The sequence below is a fragment of the Sciurus vulgaris genome (assembly GCF_902686455.1).
Source record: "Sciurus vulgaris genome assembly, chromosome: 9".
NCBI classification, from domain to species: domain Eukaryota; kingdom Metazoa; phylum Chordata; class Mammalia; order Rodentia; family Sciuridae; genus Sciurus; species Sciurus vulgaris.
In genome coordinates this window covers 25,445,804-25,465,727 of record NC_136469.1, presented here as the reverse complement: position 1 = coordinate 25,465,727, position 19,924 = coordinate 25,445,804, and the positions used below count along the sequence as shown (strand labels likewise).

The 19,924-nt window shown below is 37.8% G+C and overlaps 1 long non-coding RNA gene across 2 annotated transcripts in view; it reads left to right on the top strand.

Moving 5' to 3' along the window:
* The first annotated feature begins 6,349 nt into the window (after positions 1–6,349).
* Positions 6,350–19,924, top strand: part of LOC306669992 — a 73,168-nt gene continuing 59,593 nt past the window's right edge. For both annotated transcript variants that reach the window (XR_013766280.1, XR_013766281.1), the window contains exons 1-2: positions 6,350–6,419; positions 17,280–17,379. This is a non-coding gene — a long non-coding RNA (uncharacterized lncRNA). The remainder of the gene's footprint in view (positions 6,420–17,279; positions 17,380–19,924) is intronic.

Below are 19,924 nucleotides of genomic sequence, written 5' to 3'. Positions count from 1 at the left end.
TCTGTGAATGCTTGATAGAATTAATCTGTGAAACCCTCAAGTCTTGGACTTCTCCTTATTAGGTTTTTGATTATTCATTCTATCTCCCTATTTATTTCTAATTGTTTTTATAGTGTATGTTTCTAGAAATTTATCCACTCTTGCGAGTTATTTGACTGGTTGGCATGGTATTGTTTGTAATGCCCCTATATTATCCTCTTTATTTCTGAGACATCCATTGTAATGTCTTCTCTCTCACTTCTGTTTATTTATTTAAGCCTTTGTTTGCCTTTTCTTAGTAATTCTAGCTAAGGACTTGTATGATTTAGTTTATATTTTTAAAAAGCATCTTATACTTTTGTTGATTCTTTTTGCTCTTCATTTGATTTATTTCTTCTCTAATCTTTATTATTTCTTCCCTTCTAACAACCTAGGTTTGACTTTCTTCTTTTTCTAGTTCTTTGATATATAAAATTAGGTTATTTGGAATCTTCTTTTTTAATGTAGGCATTTTATGCTATGAACTTTTCTATTATTACTGGCTTTTGCTACATTGCATAGTATTTGGTATGTTGTACTTTTATATCTTGTTTGGTCTTAAGATACCTTTTAAATTTTTTATTTCCTTTTTGGCACAATGGCTGTTTACAAATATGTTTAGTTTCTACATGTCTGAATTTTCCCACTTTCTTACTATTATTAATTTTTATTTTTATTCCCTTGTGGCTAGAAAAGACAACTGGAAGAACCTGGATTTTCATAACATTGTAATGACTTGTTTTGTCACTTAACATGTAGTCAATGCTAGAAAATGTCCCAGTGAGTTTAAGAATGTATATTCTTCAGCTCTTGGTTGGAGAGATCTCTACCTGTCAGTCAGGTTTATTTGGTTTACAGTGTTCAAATTAGTCTATTTCTTTATTGATCTTCTCTGTATATGTTCCATACATTATTATAATTTGGATATTGAAATCTCCTACTATTTTCATATTACAGTCAATTTCTGCCTTTGGATCTATCGATATGAGTGTAGTGTTGGATGTGTATATATTTATATTTGTTGTAGCTTCCTGTTGGATTTTATCATTATATAATGGCCACCTTTGTCTCTAGAGACAGCGTTAGACCTAATATCACTTTTGTCTGGTATGAATTTAGCCACTCTTGTTTCTATTTACTACCATTTGCATAAAACATTTATTTTCTTTCCCTTTTCCTTTAACATACATGTGTCTTTAATTCTAAGATGAGTGTCTTGTAAATAGCATATTCATGGGTTTTGTCTCTGTTTTAAACTGTTACAGCTTTTTACGACTCTTCTTTGCTGAGATTAATCATTTATATTTTAAGAAATGACTGAAAACTGAGGAGTTAATATTGCCATTTAGTAGTTTCCTGTTGGCCTTGCAGTTGTTTTATCCCTCCTTCCCACTTTTCTTGTCTTCTTTTGTTACTCAATGACTTTTTTTCCAGCGGATTGGTTTTGTAAGTCTCTTTATATTTTGGGTTTCTTTTATAAGTATTTTTATTTGTAGTCAGCTCAAGTGTGAAATACCTTGTAAGTTGATGACAACTTAACTTCAATTGCCTCTCTAAACACTACACCTTTAATATTCCTTCCTCCCATTTTGTGTTCTTTTAGTCAGATTTTATTCCTTTTTCTGTTCTGTATCCATTAATGAAATTTTATTTATTAACTTTATATTCGGGTTAAAAGCAATAGATGTACCACCTTTACAGTGTAACATTAATCTGCATATATCTATGTATTTACCTTTGCTTGTTTGATTATGCTTTCACATTTCTGTTTAACATCTTTTCACTCAGTTTGAAGAAATTCCTTCAACATTTCTTGCCTTGTATTGACAAACTCCTTCAGTTTTTTTGTTGTAGCTTTTGTTTTGAGGAAAGTTATCTCTCCATAATGCCTATGGCATAATTATGAAAAAGAAAATATTCTTGATTGGCAGTTTTTTCCCATTCAGTACTTTGAACATATTATCTCATTCTCTCCTGGCTTGTCTTTGCTTTTGACTTTTGATACTTTTATTATAATATATCTTGATACAGACCTCTTTGTGCGAACATCTTTGAGGATCATTTGAGTTTCATGGATCTGGATTTGTATTTCTCTCCTAAGATTTAAGAAAGTTATAGTCATTATTTCTTTAGATAAAATTTTTGACTCTATGTCCCACTCTTTGTTCTTGCAATCCCTGAATGCATACATTGGTTCTTTTTGTGGTGTTTTGATAAATCCTATAGGTTTTCTCTCTCTTTCATTTTTTCTCCCTCTATAAGCAGATAATTTCAAATGGCCTGTCTCTGAGTACTCAAATTCTTTATTTTGCCAGTTTGACTCTGTTTTTAAAACTTTCTATAGCATGTTTCATGTCATTCATTGTATTCTTCAGCTCCAGAACATCAGCTTGTCTCTTTTTTATGATTTCAATTCCTTTATTGAACTTCTTGTGTTCATATATTGCTCTTTTTTTCTGAATTTCATGTATTGTCTACCTGTGTTTTCTGTTGATTTGCTGAATTTTCTTTTCTTCTTTTCTTTCTTTCTTTCTTTCTTTCTTTCTTTTTTTTTGCAGTGCTGGGGATTGAACCCAGGGCCTTGTGCTTGCTAGGTAAGCACTCTACCAACTGAGTTATATCCCCAGCCCTGATTTGCTGAATTTTCTTATACTCATTTTAAATTCTTTGTCAGGTTATTCATAGATCTTAATTTTGTTGGAATCAGTTACTGGAAAATTATTGCATTCCTTTCGGTTGTATCATGTTTCCTTGTTTCTCATACAGTTCCAGTGATGTCTACACATTTGAGGGAGTAGTCACCTCTCAGATTTACAGGTTGGCTTCAGTGGTGACATAGCTTTACCTACAGATGAGTATGAAGGCACCAGCTAGGTGCGGTGGAATGATTCTGCCTCTAAAAGGGTAGTGCAATGGAAGTTCTTTGTAGAATTTTAAGTAGTGAAGTCTATATGGAACTTCATCAGGGGAAGTCATCAGTTAAGGGAACCAAGGCTTCAGAGGTAACAGTGGGCTGGAGATGAAGGTTGCTCGTGTATAGGAAAGTTGCTCGAGGCTGAGGGGATTCCTCTTGTCCCTCAGCCCAGCACATGGGAGCACGTACTGTGGTGGCAGTGCACAGGTTGAGTCCAGAGCACAGAACATTTATTCTGGTGGTAGAGCCAGTGCCCGAGAGGCGGGGCTTTCCAAGTGAACATTGCAGCACAGCAGGTGTGTCTTGAGCTTAGAGATACAGGATGTGAGTGCAGTGTAATCACTGGAGTGCTGGCATTGGGGTGCAAGGTGCATGTGCTCTCTGAGCAGTCCTGCATCCAAGGTCCGTGGTGTGTGCACATTTGGGGGATGGAAGTGTTAGTTTTGGGGGTTGAGTTGGGACAGAGCACAGAAGTGAATTCTGGCTCCAGGTGGAGTGAGAGGCAACGATAGCAGCTTTGGCAGGGCAGGGAGGACAGCAATGCCCCCTCTGGTAGAGGTGCAGCTGCAACTACTTTCCTGGTGAGGATGCAGTGGTGGTTTCTTTGGGGAGTGATTGGGTGCTTCAGTGATTCTTTTGGTGGAAGATACTATAACTACTGCTCGGTGAAGGGAGTGCAGCAAAGTGGACGCTGTCAATCAAATTATGTATTGGTGACCACATTGGGGACACCACTGGTGAAAGCAGCAGGGTGCATGACAGTGATGAGGGATACTATAGTCTCTATTCTCCTCTCACCTTCAGGGGAAGTTCATGCCAAGGGAAGCCCTTTCAATGCCATATTATGCTTGACTGAAGGATTTATTGTGCCTTTCTGTACAGTCACCCTCTGTCTCTGTGTTGCAGAGGTTTCTGACCATACTCTGGAGCTCTTCGAGAGCTAATTTTTGTCAGCACATAGTTGTCTATTCACTGTTATTTTGTGAAGGGAGCAAGCTTTGGGACCTCCTAATCTGCCATTGTACTCATGTAATTCCAAGAAAAAAAGTTGAGTATGTGGTTCTCATATTTTTTTTTTCTAATTATAAATTCTATGAATGTTTATTATAGGAAACTCAGAACACCTGAGTTGTTCAAATTTTTAAAGATCCCCTTAACTCCAGTCCAATCACGGTTAATGTTTTGCTGTTTTCAGTCTTAATATCTGTATCTGCGGGAAAAAAATTAATAAACATGTAAAAATCTTCATACATTTAAGTGAAGTTACTGGTTCAACATATACACTAAAATTATTTTTGTAGATTTTTCATGATGACACTTGCAAAAACTATAAAAAACTTGCATTGTGGGATGGTTTTTCCGTTAGGTATGAGGGTGCTTGTTTTCCCACATTTTCCTCATTGCAAGATATCACTGATTGGAAAAACTTGGTAGCATTTACAGGAGAAAGGGTCATTGTTATATACATGACCTCTGATGTGGAAATAATTACACACCATTACCAAGTGAGGTTTATTACAGTTGGCAAGGCTGTTTCAGTGTTAGAAAAATAATCCATATAATCCACTACTATGGTCTGGACATTATGAGGTGTCTCCTGCAAAGCTACAGCTAATGCACAAATATTTACGGGGAAAATGGTTAGATTAGGAGAGTTATAACCTAATCAGTCCATCCTAGTTTGAATGGAAAGGTTGGTAACGATAGGTAGGTGGGGTAGGAGTGGAGGAGGCGGGTCATTAGGGGCAAGCCCTGGAAGGACTGTTATTCCTTGTGGCCCTTTTGCCTTTTCTCTGCTCCATTGCCAGTCACCAGTGCAGCAGTTTTCCTCTGCCTTCCCCTTCCACCCTGAGATACTGCCTCCCCTTGAACCCAGAGCAATGGAGCCTCTGGGACCGTGGACCCATAATAAACTTTCCCACCACCAAGTTGCTCTGCTCAGGTATTTTTGTCATATCAACACAAAGTTGACAGAACATTCTCTATATTAATGGACTACACAAGAAAAATCATTTGATATAAATGAATGCAGAAAAGCATTTGACAAAATTCAACATACATTTATTGTAAAAACTATCAGAAAAATTAGAATTTGTGGGGAACTTTCTCTACTTGATAAGAAAAGCTACAAAACATCTATTGCTGACATTTTATGTCATGGTAAAAGACTGAATGCTTTCCTTCTAAAATCAGGAACCAGAAAACGATAGGTACTCAGCAAAATAAAATTCATAGTTAATATTTCTACTCAAGTGACTTTTCTGTCTATAGAATTGAGAGATGTTATTAAAATGATTGCAACCTTTCCAAAATAAGAACATTTAATTACCCCCAAAGAAACTCTGTAGCTTTTATCAGTCACTTCCCACTTCTTTCTGCTTCTATTGATATTGCATATAAACAAAATCCCTTGAGCCTGGCCTTTTTCACTTAACGAAAATGTTTGCAAGATTTATTCTCGTTTGAGCCTAAATCAGTACTTCTTTCCTTTTTAATGGATAAATAATATTCCATTGCATGGGCTGATAAAGTAAGATTTGTATCCCCTATTTTGCAACTTGTTTTCTGTGTGTCACATATCTTCTTGTACTTCTATTCCTCCATTGCTAACTTTGGGTTAAATAAACATTATATAATTGATATATTAATTCCCATGTTATTTATTTTACTGTTTTTTGATTAGTTCCTTAACCATTACCCTGGAGTTGTAATTAACATCTTAACTTAAAACAATTTAGTTTGGATTAAGTATATAATAACTTTTATCCTATATAGATCTGATCTCTCCTCCTTCCTTGTGTTGTTCTTATTATACAACTTGTATCTTTATATATTGTGTTTAAAGAACATATACTTATAATTACTTCTTCATATAATTTTCTTTTAAATCAGAGTAGAAAAAAACAGTGAGACTGTGTTAGTTAGCTTTCTATTGCTGTGACAAAATACCTGAGGTAAACAACTTATAATGAGGAAAAGTTTAATGTGATTCACAATTTTGGAGGTTTAGTCCATGGTTTCTTGGCCCTATTGCTTTGGGCCTGTGATGGCACAGTACATCATGGTGGGAAGATATGATAGAGAAAGGCTGTTCATGTTATGGTAGCTAGGAATCAGAGTAAGAGAGAAAGGGCTGGGATTCCCAATATCCTCTTCAAGGGCACATCCCCAATAATATAACTTCCTTCAACATGGTCTCACTTCCAAAGATTCCACTACCTTCCAATAGCACATAAGCTGTTGGCCAACCTTTCAGCATATTGACCTTTCTGGGGACACTCGAGATCCAAACCTTCATGCAAACAAAGTATACACTTATACTACATTATAGTATGCAATAATAATATAATTATATCTATTTTGTATGTAATAATATGTATAAAATTATCTTTGCCATTGCTGTTTCTTTCTTCATGTAGATTGAAACTACTCTCTGGTGGTCTTCATCTCAGCTGAATGATTCTCTTTAATGTTTCTCATAGAACAGGTAAGCTAGTGATGAATTCTCTTAGTTTTTAATCTGGTACTATATTAATTTCTATTTCAGTTTTGAAGGATAGTTTCAGTGGATTTAGAATTCATGTTTGGCACTTTCATATTATACTGTGCTTCTAATATCCATGGTTTCTGATGTGAAATTGACTGTGAATCTTATTGAGGATCTCTTGTACCTGATGAATCACTATGCTCTTGATATTTTCAAGATTAGTTCTTTGTCTTTGAACAGTGTGACCATGTTATGTCTTTGTGTAGGTCTCTGAGTTTATCATACTTATGTGTCACTGAGTTTCTTGGATGTGTAGATTAGTTTATTTCATCCAATTTCAGACGTTTTTGGCTACTAAGTAATCTTTTTGCACTTTCTCTCTCTCCTCACCTTCTAGGAGCATGTTGGTATAAGAGTACATGTTAAAAACAGGAATGGGCCTTCTCAGTCATTGTTCAGCTCTATCCTGAGCATATCCCCAGACTGGAACCTATGCACACCCTATGCATTATGTGACCATCTAGAGTCCCAGAAGCACGTTGGAGCTTTTCAGTGCCCCTGGGATGTCTAATTCCCCAGTCTTCCCTTTTGCTCAATTTCTAAAAGCTATTGTTTGCCCCAGTCATTACTGACTGCCTCACATAGCTATGAAGTTCAGTCGCCTCTAATTATTTTTGGCAGATAATTCTGAAACAAGTGAAAAGCAGGCAGTCCTGAATGTGGGGTCCTTCAGGCGTCATGTGGCAGGCCAAATGATGCAATGCCTTGTGAGTCTTTGAAGGACATCCAACACCATTTTTCTCCCTCCAGTTGCTGGGAAGTTGTTGGTTTTCCAGGCTACTACAGAGAGGATAAGAATAGGACAAGTGTAAATGCCAGAAAACTTGATTTTCTTATCATGATGGGAGGATATGCTAGAGGAAGGCTTTTTTCTTAAGTAAATATTACCTGAATTGATGCAAACTCTTGGCTAGTTGACAGAATCTTGAAAGTTTGCACTGAAAATTTTTGCCAATTTTTCTCATTGCTTTTATGGAAGAGAATATTGTGAGATCCTAACTCTGCTATATTTACTGACCTCACCTCTCCAAAAATCTTATGTTGATCATATAATATGCTGCAATAGGTACTCATTGAGCACATAGTCCTATGTTTCAGTCCCCAAGGTTAAATTCACCTTCTTCACACACTTCTTAAGATAAAAATTCAGTTCTTGGAAGTAGATGCTATGTCCATAATGACCCTAAGAGGGAGAAGACTACTAAAAACAAATAAAAATTTCTATATGATTTTCAAAAGTAAAGTGAAATAACATTTGTACTATTTAATGCAATTCTGCCTCCATATGTTAAGAAACCATAATAACTGTAGAGAATGTACATATACATCAAAGTAGAGGTTTTTAGTTTTAAGACATAAGACTACAGAAAAGAAACTTAATATGCCATTAATGAACTTATGAGAGTTATTTCCTCAAGGGCAAATAGATGATGAAAACATGAACAGGTGTATAAAATTATAATGTTAAAATTAAATGTCTTTTACTCTCTTTCTTTCAAGAAAGCTGAGCAATAAAATGGAATTAAAATTTAGAGGAAACTTCTTAATTGAATGTAAAATAAGGCGAATTTTAGGTTGAGTAGGAGTCAACTCAGTTAAAATTCTTATTTCTAATCTTGTAATAGATTTAGAGAGTATGCTTGAGTATATTATTCCATTCAGAGAAATCATGATATGACTAAGAGTATGACCAAATATCTCAATATCTCTCTTAAAACATCCTTTTCCATTAGCAGACTAGGATTTTATGGTCTATAAGTGGAATAAAAATCTAGAAAGTTCTCTTTTGCTAATTGAAATGATATATCAAACTCCTAGACCTGATACTTCAGCAGCAATCCTACAGCCAGTGACAATATTTGGTTTCCACCATGAGTCATGGGAAATATGAGGTGTCAAACCTGCTTCTGAAAGATCCAAGTTGATTTTGGGGGTTGGAAATGAATTTTGTCCTTTTTATTTAATTTCAGCCAATTGACTTCATGTCTTCTCCTACTAAGGTATGCATGTGTTTTTTAAAAAATTTTAATCCAAACATCAAAACTTTCAATTTACAGTTCCAAAAAAAAAAAAAAAAAAAAAAATGATGTCAGCATAAAGGGTGAAGTACCTACACTCAGCTAAAGTGTATTAGGATCAGAACGTAAACTGTTGAAATTAGTTATTAAAAAGCAAAACACAAATGGGGTACAACTTTTGGTTCTCTGGTTGTACACGAAATAGTCACACTATTTGTGTAATCATACATGTACATAGGGTAGTGATGTTTGTCTCATTATGTTATCTTTCCTTCTACCCCTCTGTCCCCTGCCCACCCAACATTTTCCTCTATACAATGAATCAAAAGAAAAAAAAAACAAGAAAAAAAAAAGAAAGAAAGAAAAACACTAACCATGTACTAAAAAAAAAGGTAAAACAAAAAAACACACTACACCATGCTCAGGAGCCTCCCCACCCCCCACCAGCCACCGGCCTATTGGGATGAGGTTGGTGACAATGAGGACAATGGGAAGAGTGTAATATAAAGCTGCTCCCCACCCTTTCCGTTGCATCACAACCTAGCTTGTCAGTCTGAAAGCTGCTTGCCCCGCCCTTTCTGGTGCAGCCATTTTCCCCACCTCCCAACTACTGTCAGTCTGTGAACATCCTAGCTAGCTATTGGTTCATCAGTCAGCTTGCAAGTATCCTTCTCCGTTATTGGTCCCCTGTTAGCCTGGCGGAATTCAACTGCTTCAAGGTAGCTACCCTGCCATCTTTTCTCATGCTTTCTCTCTCCTACTCACTTTCCTTCTCTCTCCTTGCTTTTCACACTCACTCTAGCATGCACCCTTTCTCTTTTCCTCTCATTTTCTTTCTTACACCGCAGGGAGACACTCTATTTGCTTAATAAATTCCCTTATGTGATTTCCCCTGTCCAGCATGGTTTTCATGGGTTTTCTTACAAAGAGAAGGTGTGAAAGCCGTTTCAGATGGTGCAACAGCAAGCTGTGCAACTCCCTACTTGATGCAATCCACTGCACACAGGTTACAAAACGCTGTCTTTAGACGTCCCCTTACCTTCCAATAGAATGAACTTTCTTTCAGTTGGTCTTCCTCAGGAGAGATGTTGCGCTCTTTTTCTATATATTTGAAAAATAATTCTAAAATATCTCAGGTCAAACAAAGTGTCTTCACATGGAGACTTTCTTACAAAAACTAACAAAATCATTTTCAGTTGTTTTCAATTGCATTAATTTGCAGCCTTTAAATGTAGGAAATTTCTCCATGTGAAAAATGCAGATCTTAAAAGCTTTCCTTGAAAATGAACGATATGCTCTCCAGATTCTACCATCCCCACTCATTTCCAGGACCTTCCTGCTTCCCAGAGGTATGTAAGTTTGCAACTTCTGCCCAGCGTTGTTGTTGTTTTTTTTTTGTTTGTTTTGTTTTTTTCAAAAAATCCCCTTTATAAGTTACAGGTGGTTTTGAGAATGCTGCTTTCCAGGTTAGGTCATGAGTGATCAAAAAGAACTTTATGTCTCTGATGTTTGTTCTATGAAGATGGGAAGCTATAAAATATTAACTCAACTTCTCTGGGCCACTTGAAGATGGGAGGCCCAGGTATCCAACTAGGGAGAAAGGGAGGCAGAGGGAAGTTGGAAGAGAAATGGCAATCAAAGAATATATATATGCCCTGGGAGGCAGAGGAGATTCAGAACCAGCCTGATAGCTGCACAGAGTAACCTTAAAACATATTCACAGGTTAAAGTTTAGAAGAGGAGGACATTTGGCAGGATGTTGTCGGTGAGTAGTTTTGGGTCCACAATAAAGAGAGACTAATAGACAAAAATTTCTGTCATGGGGTGGGTGTTGCTTGTTAGGGGTTTTAATAATGAGGGATAAGGCAATTCTGCCTTTACCTGAGCAGAGACTTGGTCTGTAGAAGGAAACAAAAGAGAGAAATAGTCTATTTTTCTGAGAAAGAAAAGCTTCCTTCCCTCCTTTCTTTCCTTTTTCTCCCTTCTTCTCTCTTTTTCCTCCAGTCTCAAAACTCTGTCTCTTTCAAACAATTTATTAAGTAAAGCTGTCCTAATGGTGCATTCGCACATAACCAAGAAGCCTAGAATATGGAACGCTCTGAAAGGAGTTGAAAGGACAACAGGAGTGGTCCTGGGTTCCACTGGGGAGAGGTGGAGGGACATAAATAAATCAAGGGCTTTGCAGTCGGATGAGAGCTGGTCCAAGGAGATTCTGCCACTTCCTAGCTATGCTGCTCTGAACAAGCCATCTCTAAATCCTACTTTCCTTTTCTGTTAGGTTGGAGGCACAGTATTTATTGAGTACTTGCTACAAGTCCATCACCTACATTTTTTTTAGTGGATCCTCACAAGAGCTCCTCTGTGAGATAGGAATTATTGTCATTTTCTTTGTATTGATGAAGAAATGAAGGAGAGTTTCTTCCACTTTTTCTTGGCCACAGAGCTGTATTTGTATGGATTATTATTATTATTATTATTATTATTATTAAATTATTTAGGTGTGGTAAACCAACGGATTGGGAGTTGACTGACGTTGGAAAGATAGTTATACTCACAGATCTCAAGAGGAGGCTAACCTGGGGGGCCACATTTGGGATCAGTCAGGAGGGAGGGGGGAGGGGCAAAAGTGGACAAAGGCCTTCGTTGTGGTTTCTGCAGGAAGAAATGGGTGAGGTGGGGTTAACAGACTGAGGATTGGGAAGTTGGAATGATTTTGGTTACCTCTGGGGCACAGTGACGCTCCCTAGTTGTGGGGTGGGGTGATTAGCAGTGGCAGTAGTGTGAGAACTCAGGAGAAGTGGTAGCTGGGAGTATAGGCTCTGGATTGATTGACTTGCATTTGAAAAGCACCCTCAAGCTTCTACACCAGTCTGTGAAAGGCGAACTCTGGGAGGGGCAGTCGCTCTAGGGTCAACAAGGTCCCAGATTTTAAAGCATCAAATGCAGCAAATAAAAGACAGGTTTAATATAACAGCTTTTAGGTAAGCCACGAAGCTGGGATTGGATATGGTTTCTTGACTCGAACCCGAGTCCTTAACATTCTGGGTAGGACAAATGCAGGGGCCTAGACAAGGGGATCTGAGGGGACAACCAGAGGACCTGCAAACGGTAGCCAATTCGTTTATTAGAACTTGTTGAGCTACTTAACTGAATGACAAAAAGTCTCTGCCTCTGAGTGCGTCTTTGCATGCCAAGCCTTTAATAGGCTGATGTCCTTAGTTCGCCTAATAAACCCACAAGACACATGAAATGCTGCAGTGAGACCAACAGAGAAGAGAGCAGAGAATCACAAAAGAAAGATGGCCGGTGCTGTTTGTGGCTGGACTTTGTGTAAACAATGCCTCCTTTTGTCTCAGAAGAAACTTCCAGAATCAGCAGCTCAGTAAAGGCTTAGGACTTAAGGGTTGCTTTAGACCTTTTTATCAAATATCCTTGAAATGAAGCTTCTTGCCCTAATTGTTTCTCCGAGGTGACCTCAGGCCGAGGGTGAATCAATGCAGTTTGGAAGGGAAAGAGGAGCAAGGGAGGAAGATCAGGGGCGCCATTTTGATAGTGTTCTGCAACAGCGCCAAGCTTCTACTTCAAGCTCACACCCTTTCTTTGGCACAGCGGATGCACAGTCATTTCGTTGCCAGAGTATCTACCCGTGGGCCAGATGTGGAAAAGTAAGCAGGAACCAGGGATTAGGGGGTGGGACCCCATTCAGAACAGTACCCTGCTAATGCATTCCTCAGTTCAGGAAAGCTCAACCGTGAGTTGTTTGGTAGAGAAGAATAATTGTAGGAGAACCTGTTTTCCATTTAGTCAAATAGTAATTGCCTCTTTACACATGTAACTCTGAATTGTTTACCAACGTATGACATTCCTGAAATTTCACAACCTCTCTTTAAATAGCACACTTTATTTTCAGGCAGAGTTGAAGAAGTCAGTTAAAATTGACTTTGCTTAGGAGAACAAATTCCGTTTTATTTATTTGTGACAACTCAGTGACTTGCTATATGTGACGATAGCTTACATACACTTTTAAAGAGGATTTTATTGATGAAATTAACTGTATTTCTTGGAATAGTAAATGTATACCATTTTTTATGAGTGTGAAAACGAGTGCGAGTCACTTTTTAAAATAGAAAAAAATAGTTTGTTTTCTTAAGGAACATCTTTAACTAGAAAGTTTGCAATCCTTAGAATGAAGACTGCAGGGAAATGCGTGTCTTTGACCTTAATATAGCAAAAGATTGCTCTGAGAATGGACTTCTCAGGGTCCTTCTAAATGGGTCCTGCCCCAAAAATGTAGAAAATCTTCCAAAATGACAGTGATTAAGTACAAATATTGGAGTCGGTTATAATATACTGTTAAAATGGAATGAAGCTCTCAGGGTAGGAGAAAAAATTGATTGAAGTCATGGAGTGACAACATTGTGGTGTGAGTTATTGTTTAACTATTTGGTATAGAGCTAGAGTCACTGTTGTTTAAAACAGACTCCATTTGCTACCATCACTCTCTCACCATTTGTTATGGTTTGGACGTGAGGTGTGCCCACCCTGAAAAAAGCTCCCATGTTTAAAACAGGAATGTTCAGGTGTGAAATGATTTGATTATGAGAGCTTTAACCCAATCAGAGGATTTATCCATTTGGTGAATTAATAGTTTAAAAGGACTAGAGTACTGGGCGGTAACTATAGGCAGGTGGGGCACAACTAGAGGAAGTAGGTGGGGGGTATGTGCTCTTGGGATTATGTCTTGTCCCCCTGGCTCCTCCTCCCTCCCTAGTTCGTTCTCTCTCTCTCTCTCTCTCTCTCTCTCTCTCTCTGTCTGTCTGTCTCTCTCTCTCTCTCTCTTTCTCTCTCTCTCTCTCTCTCTCTTTCTCTCTGTCTTCCCCACCACTTGAACTGATCATCTTTCCTCTGCAGAGTCCTTCTACCATGATATTCTGCCTTAATTTGGGTCCACAGCAATGGAGTCGGTTGACCATGACTGAGACCTCTGAGACCATGAGTCTAAAATAAACTTTTCCTCCTCTGAGTTGTTCTGGTCAGGTATTTTGGTCACAATGAGGAGAACCTAACTATCATTTAATTGAAGAAGGGTTGGGAGGAAACTTGCTTTTGTGAAATCTTCTGATACAATGTTAACTTTCAGATTGACTCAGAGCATCTGTCTCTATACACAGCTCATTCTGTGGATGGATTGCATTTGTAACAATAAAATACATCATGGTTAGTCTAAGACAAAATGTTACTTTTCTCTATTTTATAATACATTTAAATTGATTGTCTTCTATAAAACATAGGTAGAATGTAACTGACCTGTCTTGCTGGGAAACCTGTGTTAGAAAATGTCCCTTTTTGGAAAGACTGCAATTAAGAGCTAATCTTCCATCTACAGACTGCTTCAATTTTACTTAATTTTAAGCTCCGTTTGAGTCTTTTGTAAGATTTGGATTTGGGGATTGGGTTCCTCACACATGATTTTTCTGGTGGTTTTTTGTCTACAGAACATGAATGGTTTTCCATCTGGAAAGAGAATATTAGCCTTGAGTTACAAGATCAGGCAGACTAAGAGGGAGGAAAAAAAGAGATTCAGACAGTCGCTGGTGAAAAGGTCCTCTTGCTTCTCTTTATTCATCCCTCGAGTCCTAGGATTAGGCTATTCTATTGTTTTCTGATTTAGACTGCAATAAATAAATTATAAATTGAATACATATGTAGTAGTTCTTTGTAGAAATGTCCAACTAAAAGATTTTAATCATCCCCCAGAAGTTCTAGAAAATAATACCTAAGTCAGTAAACAGGGTATCTTCTTTTGAAACACTTTTGTTGATGGTGAGGGGCCCCCAAACCAATCCAAATGTCTTGTTTAGCATTTGAATGCCTTTGATTCAGCAAGGACAATACATATCTTTGCTTTGGAGAAGAAAACCATGTCTATACATCCCCTCAAAATTGTCACAGAAGTGTGGGGAGCTGAGGCTCCAAACCTTGGTTCCAACCAAAGAAAATTTAAAGCCAGACACCAAAAACCATGCAAGAGAACTTTATTGTAAGTGAAGGTAAAGTAAGGCTGAAGCAAAGGACACTCTTAGGGGACAGAGTGTGTCCTCTCCAAGCAGAGAACGTGGAAGGAAACAGTGGTGTCTCCAAAGTCATTGCTGTTTGCTGTTTGTCTTGAGAACTGGGCTCCATCTGCTGCAGTGTTTGCCAATCAGACCTTCAAATCCTCCTTTATGTTGGGTGGTGGAGTTTTTGACCCTAGTCATGGTGGCCTTCCTCCTCAGAGGGTCTTCATCTGTAAGTCAACCCAATGTTCATGTGAGTACTGGGTTCAGCGGCTGCACCCCTAAAGAATCCCCTTTCTGAGATACACAGAGACACTTGAGGCCATAACTCCTGGTTTTATCTTGATCTTTATAGGTTGGTCAAGAATGTTACACTGCTCATTACTAACCACCATCTAACAAAATGTATTTGATCTTCAGAGGTTCTGAAGAGTCCTGTTCATTGCATCTGTGATCTCTCCATTTCACTTTATGACTTAGGGAATGACTCAAATGTCAGTCACCTAGGGGCAGCACTGACCTCTAGATGGTGGGAGAAATAATGTCAACACTGTGGATCTCTAGGTTAGTGCTTAACCCTGAGGCGACTGAGTAGGGAACACCAGGGCAGTCATTGCTCTCTCTCAGTAACTGCAGCTCGACTCCATTGGACACCTTTGTGAGGGGCACCAGAACAAGAACAGAACTTGGGGGATATTTTAGATCGGGAAACTAAAAAATGGAAAGTTCGCCTTTGTTTCCTGACTGGGCGAAGTTGGGAAGTGGTCTTGATATGCCCTTCCTTTCTCCTCTGTTATTCTCTCCAAGTTCCCTCTCCTGTGAAATAAAATCCTTACCATCTGGGCACCCCACTCTGATGCCTTTTGACATTCAGAAGTCTTGCTCTGAGGGGCATTAGTGTCTGCTCTCACCCTGACTGGTGACCCGTCTTCAACCTTTGAGATCTTGTCTTCTCTAGGTTGGTTGATACATTCTGTGTATGTGATGCAATAAACACAAAAATTGTTAATACCTCTGCCTTCTTAGATCTTTCCAGACATTCAGAAAAGAGCAAATAATAACTCAGAAGGCCACTGATGCAAAAACTCCAAAGTGCATGCCTATCCTCATGCTTTATTTGGTTAAAAATAATATGGATGTGTGTGGCCGATGATGTTTTTCTGCCTGATATGATGCAGTCATTTGAGGTGAATATTGTTCTCACTATAAATGTATTCACTCCCTTTGAGTGTATGAGAAGACATAAATAATTTCTAGACAGATAGGATGCTATTTCAGCTTTTATTACATCTTTTCCCATAGCTAACCTATTATTTTAAAACAAAGAGAAGATTAGCAGGATTATTTTTAAAGACATTCTCACAAACATTGCTCTTGGGAGTGTAAATTTATGGAGGGCAATTCAGAATATATTTTAAAGGACTTAAAAGGCTCAAACTCTTTGAACACAATAATTTCAGGGATTCAAATTTATTCTAAAGAGTAAAAAAATCACAAATATGTAGAAAATTTATATTCCAGGGTGTTTTTTATTGCAGAGTTAATAGTGAAAAAAAGAGATCCCTCTGTGCCCAACAATTGAGAATGATTAAATAAATTATGAGAAATACATATATGTCATTAAAGTTATTTTGTTGTGTAAGAAGCCAAGAGGAATAATCGACTCCTAGTAATAGTTATTTCTTGGAAGTGTGTGGAAAAATGTATTTCTTTCATTATGTTTTTTCTTTGTTTTACACCTTTTGTGCTTTGAATATTTGTTGATTTTTAAATAAAAAACATAGTGTGAAGATTAAAATATGAAGTATTTGCTTTGATTATTCTTAAGCAGAATGATCAATTATATTATTCACTTGAATTTGGGGGAGATAATTCATTTTTTTTATTATCTAAGATTTTTAGTTTTTACTTTTTTCTTCCTGAAGCCCAGCTTCTATTAATTTTACTATTTATTATTCCTCTGACTTAAAATGAATAAACAGAAGAGAAAGCAGACCCAGACCCAAAGAACCTTCTTATAGGCTGGATTTGCATATCACTTTTATTAATAAGTGGTGAGGGACCGTCTTTTATTTAATGGAAAAAAATTTAAAATGATCTGTTTTCACAGAATTTGTTCAAGTTCTGAGATTACATAAGAATGAGCAGCAAGTCTTTAGAATAACTTCTGATTCTGTCTCCTGTAGGAGAGCATTCAGGCGCAGATTCTGTATAAGAAAATCAGCCTCGCTTCCTTGGGTAGGTGTGGCCTCCGGAGGACTTCCTCCCCAAAAGAACGCTGGGGTGAAGTTGTTGCTTAACACAAAAGTACTCAGGATTCCTGCCACTCCCCATCCCTGGCTTCCTTTTCTTCTATCTTAATCTCTTCTAAAAGTTTCTCACTCATATACTTGATAATCTTGAGTGTTTAACACATTTCAATTACAGAGCACCGAGCAAGAAATGACTTAGTCCACATGATGATGATGGTGGGTGGTGGGAAATTTAGATCTGTGTGTTTAGTGAGAAGAATCATGCCCCTTATACATGACGTTCTACTTGGTAGGTACTTAGACATTCTGTTTTCTCCATATTAGCATAATAGTATAGGCCTGGTAAGTGTTTTGGTTTGGACTCAGAACAATATGAGATGTGATATGAGGGATAACACAGGGGCACATCCATCTCAGTCTTGGTTTTTTATCTTTGTCTGAGGGTTAATTTTTTTTTTTTTTTTTCTTTTGAAGGACTTTGTGACAGCTGAGATGAGTTGATCTGTAACTGCTTGGTTAGCCTGGAAGATGGCATTCTCACTTACTGTAGTGCTCGATGTCCAATATTAAGTTGGTGAGTTTGAATCTCAAGTCTTGCAGCTGCTATCTCCTTGCTTGCTATTCTGTCCAGCTGTGACTCCATCTTCTTCATGCTGGCTATATCAACTTCTCGGTCCTTCTTAGGGAAATGAAATGACAGCAGGAAAGGCATTCTGGTCCATCCAGATCCATTCGGGTACAGTGTCTCAAAATTCCATCTGCCATACACCAGATCCATAGTGAGACAGCTTCCACACTCAGAGGCACAGATGGCTACTACGTTGCTGTGACTCACTTTAGAAAGCATTTAGATAACTTAATATTCGGTAGTCTACATTGAGATGATTTACAAGAGACTTAGGGAATGCAGATACTTTCTTTTATATCCACTGAGGAACTTCAATGCTTTCTTTTCTTTTTATTATAAAACTAAATGATACGTAATACAGAAAATACAAAAAATACATACACATAAAAACAGAAAGGACATTAGAATACCTACAATCCCCACACTTAAAGGTAAATACTGTTAGTATTCTATTGTATTTTTTTCCTAGTCCTTTTTCCTTCTATATTTACATATTTAGCTTAGTTGAGATCCTTAAGTTTCCTTTTTTTCACAGACATCTTATCATGATTATTTCCTTTAGCATTAAAAAATTCCTCTGAAACATATTTTGGACTTGACAATATTTAGTCAAAGAATTTTAAGAATCTCCCTTGTTTGGACATCTGGGTTATTTGAAGTTGTTAATTATTATAAATAATGATACATTGAACATCTTGTGCATACATTTTTTTTTTTTTTTTTTTTTTTTTTACATGTACTCTACTCTTTAGGATAGATTTTTAGAAGCACAATTTCTGGGTCAAATGATATGTTTTAAAGGTTTCAAGTTCGTACTGCCTCATATAATAAAAATCATATTATTTCTAGAAATGGGATTTATTCTCTGGGAAACGATGTGCCGAAAGTGGCAAGATTGCAGGGCCCTATCACACAAGGAATGAACCTTTGTTCTGATCTCCTGATTAGCCATGGTGGTTCAGACTCCTGGCAGTCGCTTCGATTTTCTCATTTTGTGGAATAAATAACACCACTCCCTCTCTTGTTACCTTTTAAGGAAAATTTGAAGTAGGCTGATTGACAAGAGTTTTTAAAGTACTTTGAAATTAATTTGAAAAAGTGCTGTGGAAGAGAAAGCCATGCCAATCTGGTTGTTTACTTTGTATTACTGAACCCAAATCAGATGTTCGAACCTCCAGTGGTTGGAGGTTTGGCTGGGGAAACAGGAGACAATGAGACTGGCCAAAGCAGCATTTACGGTTCAGTATCATTTCAAAGGTATGCTAAGAGAAAGGAAGCTCAGCCAGGAATTTATGACTCGGTCAGAGGCAAAGTTGAGAGCTATCACCTGCTTCAAGGGGGACAGCTTCGGATGAGTTCATATGTATGCACAGCACACTGCTGCAGTCTAACTTTATGACTTTTAATGACTCCGACCACCTAATCACTTGTGAAAGGATGTGCTGGAGTTTGCCTTCACTCAGCTTGACAAGGTGATGGGAGGCATATATCTTCCTTACATGAAAACACTTGTCAGTTGCATCATATTTGGTAAGACAAGCACCAATGTCACCTTGGGGGGAAAGAAAAGTAACTCAGCTGACATCCAATGCATATGAGTTTCCAATATGCTGCAACATAGCCTAATTTCAAGTGAAATATGCAAATACACCCTATTTTGTCTGTAGTTTTTATTTTCCTGATGCTTTCTCTAAGTGCCACATCTTCTGCTGATGGAAACATTGTGTAACTTCTTCTGAGCTGATGCATATTTAAATACTCAAGGCGAAGAATTCTCAGTCTTTGAGTAGAAGCAAGATGGCAAGCCAAATGCAAATCTCTCAGCCACCTGTCCTTGTTTTGTTTGTTTTTATTTTATTTTTGGACTTGGACTGCATTTATATAACTGGTTCACTTTAGTTCAAACTGCTGAATTTAAGAGTTTTTATGATAGTAGGTCAGTGGAGTGAAGCCAGGGCTTATTACGGTTTAGGACTAAGCTACGTGGGCAGCAGAGAGATGATTGAGTGCGCTGTGATAATGAGGAACCCGTAAAGGGGTTTGATCACAGCTTCACAGAAAGTCTCTTTCTTATTCCTTTGGCTAACCTCTGAAGGAGAATGTTAAAGCAAGTGTGTCTTGTAATTCGATGTTGGGTTGGTATATTTATTTGGTTTTGATTTCTGAACAACTGTATTTGTATCCAAGAGATAAATATTATGGTTCAGGTGAATGTCCTAAATCAGGACAGTGGTGAGCATGATTTTCAGAGTGGTGGACTTCTGTTTTCTAGGGCAAGGAGAAGGTAAGTTGAAATAGGCCTGTCATTTAAAAGGCTCTGGTGCGAGACTCCGTGCAACAAAAGGAAGCCACTGAGGTGTTTTGGTGTGACTGCAGAACCATTTGCTAGCATGGTTAGTGTCCCATGGAAAACAAAAGAATGCTTTGCTCAGATTTCACCTAATAGAAGATGCTTGTTATATGCGGAGATGAGTGTTCTCTCTGTACACCA